Below are 4,316 nucleotides of genomic sequence, written 5' to 3' on the forward strand. Positions count from 1 at the left end.
CCCAGGCAGGGACTCCGAGGCTTGGTGTATGTGCGCCATTTTGAAATTTTAATTTTGGGAAAAGGTGTATATGTTGTGTGAATGTGGTGTGGTGTGGATAAAGAGAGGATCTGTCTTTAGTATATTGTTACTATTCGTAATTATTTTTATCGTTTTTAACCATCTTTTTTTCTTAAGCTGACGTATCGATTCTTTGCTCTTTTCTGTAATCTTGTTCTCCTCGTGTCTCGCTCTCCGTGTCTCCTCCGTCACTCGCTTTACTTGGAGGTTTATTTGCTCCCTAAATGAACGGGTGTCTCAGATGTTACGAACTCCTGCCAGTTATCGTTTTGGTAATTCATTTTCTTACACACAGAGAGAGGGAAATAAAGAAAGAAAAGAAAAAAAGAATGGATGAATTACAGACAAAAAACGACAGAAAGATGCAGGAAAGAATGAGAAAAAGTGAATGAAGAAAATAATTAATGAATGAATTATACACAGAAAGACAGACAGAAAAAAACAGCGTTCATTTTTTTTACATACAGAGAAAGAAAGAAAGAAAGGAAAAAAAGGAAAAAAGAAAAGAAATGAAAGATAGAAAAATTGAGTGAATGAACTTTAAAGACCAACAGATAAAAAAGAGTATTCATTTTCTTACATACAGAGATAGAGAGAAGTAAAAGAAGAAAAAGAGAAAGAAAGAAAAGAATAAAATAATGAATTACGAACAAAAAAAAACAATAAAAAACAGCATTCAAATCAGAAAACTAAAAAAAAGAAAAAAGAATAAAACAAGTTACAAGCAAAAGGTTTAAAGAGAGGAAGAGCCGCTCATTAGTTTTCAGAAATACTCGTGAGGGAAAAGACGCGGAAGCAATGCGACAAAAATAGCAGATATGAAAAGTGATAATCGTGTGAGAGCGGGAACGGAAGGAACGTAACGAGGGGAGGAAGGGAACGGCGGGGAAGGGGACAAGGAGGAGGAGGACGAGGAGGAGGAGGAGGAGGAGGAAGAGGAGGAGGGAAGCATAGAGAGAGAAGGAATTAAGGAAAGTGTAGGTGAAAGTAAAGAAAAAGAGAAGGAAATGGTAGGGAAGAAGACGAAGGAGGAGGAGGGAAATAGAGAAAGAAAAAGAAGGAAGGAAAGTAGAAGTAAAAGAGGAAAAGAAAAGGAAATAAGGACATAAGAACATAAGAACATAGGAGTCTGCAAGAAGCCGGTAGGCCTGTACGAGGCAGCTCCTCTGAACCTAAGCTTCCGTGTAGCTCCCGTGTGTTTAACCCCACCTAATATCGCTGTCAATGAATTTATCTAATCTATTTTTGAATGTGACAATTTTAAAGCCCTTCATCCATTTATAAACCTCGATCATGTCTCCACGCACCCTTCGCCTTTCAAGAGAATTCAAGTTTTACTCTTTGAGTCTTTCCTCGTATGGCAAGTTTCTCAACCCCTGAATCATCTTAGTCATCCTCCTCTGCACCGATTCTAACATTTTGATATTCATTTTATAGTAAGGTGACCAGAATTGAACCGCATAGTCAAGATGAGGTCTAACTAATGCTAAATATAGTTTGAGGAAGACTTCGGCGCTTCTGTTGCTTACGCTGCTTGAAATAAATCCCAGTACCCTATTTGCTCGATTTCTAGCTTGAATGCATTGTGCCCTTGGACGGAGATCAGAGCTCACTAAGACCGACCCCTAAATCCCTCTCGCACCCAGACCTGCTTATGAGAGTGTCATTTAAGCAATAGTTATGAGAGGGGTTGTTCCTACCTACACTCAGAATACTGCACTTCCCTACATTGAACTCCATCTGCCATTTATCCGCTCAGTCATACAATCTGTTTAGTTCACCCTGGAGAATACTAGCGTCCTGATCAGACTCAATTACTCTACCGATCTTGGTATCATCTGCAAACTTACTGACATCACTGCTAATTCCTGTATCTAAGTCATTGATATAAATAATAAACAAAAGTGGACCTAATACCGAACCTTGTGGGACCCCACTCGTAACACATCCCCAGTCAGATCTTTAACCATTGATTTGCACTCTTTGCTTCCTATTGCTAAGTGCGGAAGGAGACGGAAAATGAGGAAGGAAGAGAGAAAGAAAAAGAATGAAGGAAAGTAGAAGCGAAAAATAAAGAAGAGGAAAATTATGGAAGACAGGATAAGAAAATAATAAATTTAGCAAAAGATAAGAGTAAAAATTGATAAAAAGAGGAAAAGAGAAGAAAATGGTGGGGATAAAGGGAGATGGAAAACGAGAGAATTAAAGAAAGAAAGTGAAGGAAGGAAAGTTGAAGAAAAATGTAAAGAAACAGAGGAAAAGAGAAGGAAGTGGCAGGGGAAGGAGACGGCGGAGGAGGAGGAGGAGGAGGAGGGAGTTAGAGAAAGAAAGAGAATGACGGAAAAGAGTAGTATAACTTATAGGTCAACACACAATGACCCATGCACTCGTTCTGACCCCGTGCAAAACACAAGGACCCATGCACTCGTTCTGGCCCCCTGCAAAACACAAGGACCCATGCACTCGTTCTGGCCCCCTGCATCACACAAGGACCCATGCACTCGTTCTGGACCCCTGCAAAACACAAGGACCCATGCACTCGTTCTGGCCCCCTGCATCACACAAGGACCCATGCACTCGTTCTGGCCCCCTCCAAAACACAAGGACCCATGCACTCGTTCTGGCCCCCTGCATCACACAAGGACCCATGCACTCGTTCTGGTTCCCTGCATCGTACAAGGACCCATGCACTCGTTCTGGCCCCCTGCATCACACAAGGACTCATGCACTCGTTCTGGCCCCCTGCAAAACACAAGGACCCATGCACTCGTTCTGGCCCCCTGCAAAACACAAGGACCCATGCACTCGTTCTGGCCCCCTGCAAAACACAAGGACCCATGCACTCGTTCTGGCCCCCTGCAAAACACAAGGTCCCATGCACTAGTTCTGGCCCCCTGCAAAACACAAGGACCCATGCACTCGTTCTGGCCCCCTACATCACACAAGGACCCATGCACTCGTTCTGGCCCCCTGAATCACACAAGGACCCATGCACTCGTTCTGGACCCCTGCATCACACAAGGTCCCATGCACTCGTTCTGGCACCCTGCAAAACACAAGGACCCATGCACTCGTTCTGGGCTCCCTGCATCACACAAGGACTCATGCACTCGTTCTGGCCCCCTGCAAAACACAAGGACCCATGCACTCGTTCTGGCCCCCTGCAAAACACAAGGACCCATGCACTCGTTCTGGCCCCCTGCAAAACACAAGGACCCATGCACTCGTTCTGGCCCCCTGCAAAACACAAGGACCCATGCACTCGTTCTGGCCCCCTGCAAAACACAAGGACCCATGCACTCGTTCTGGCCTCCTGCAAAACACAAGGTCCCATGCACTCGTTCTGGCCCCCTGCAAAACACAAGGACCCATGCACTCGTTCTGGCCCCCTACATCACACAAGGACTCATGCACTCGTTCTGGCCCCCTGCATCACACAAGGACCCATGCACTCGTTCTGGACCCCTGCATCACACAAGGTCCCATGCACTCGTTCTGGCACCCTGCAAAACACAAGGACCCATGCACTCGTTCTGGCCCCCTGCTAAACACAAGGACCCATGCACTCGTTCTGCACCCCTGCAAAACACAAGGACCCATGCACTCGTTCTGGATCCCTGCAAAACACAAGGACCCATGCACTCGTTCTGGCCCCCTACATCACACAAGGACCCATGCACTCGTTCTGGCCCCCTTCATCACACAAGGATCCATGCACTCGTTTTGGCCCCCTGCATCACACAAGGTCCCATTCACTCGTTCTGGCCCCCTGCAAAACACAAGGTCTCATGCACTCGTTCTGGACCCCTGCAAAAAACAAGGACCCATGCCCTCGTTCTGCACCCCTGCAAAACACAAGGACCCATGCACTCGTTCTGGATCCCTGCAAAACACAAGGACTCATGCACTCGTTCTGGACCCCTGCATCACACAAGGTCCCATGCACTCGTTTTAGCTTCCTGCAAAACACAAGCTGACATGCACTCGTTCTGGCTCCCTGCAAAACACAAGGACCCGTGCACTCGTTTTGGCCCCCTGCAAAACACAAGGTCCCATGCACTCGTTTTAGCTTCCTGCAAAACACAAGCTGACATGCACTCGTTCTGGCTCCCTACAAAACACAAGGTCCCATGCACTCGTTTTGGTTCCCTGCATCAAACAAGGACCCATGCACTTGTTCTGATCACCTGTAGCACAACAGTCTACGGGAACTGGCCCGAAGGTTTCGTTAAGTGTACGTGTAAAGCAAAGTGTTC

Source organism: Eriocheir sinensis, unplaced genomic scaffold, assembly GCF_024679095.1.
Source record: "Eriocheir sinensis breed Jianghai 21 unplaced genomic scaffold, ASM2467909v1 Scaffold287, whole genome shotgun sequence".
Taxonomy (NCBI): Eukaryota; Metazoa; Arthropoda; class Malacostraca; order Decapoda; family Varunidae; genus Eriocheir; species Eriocheir sinensis.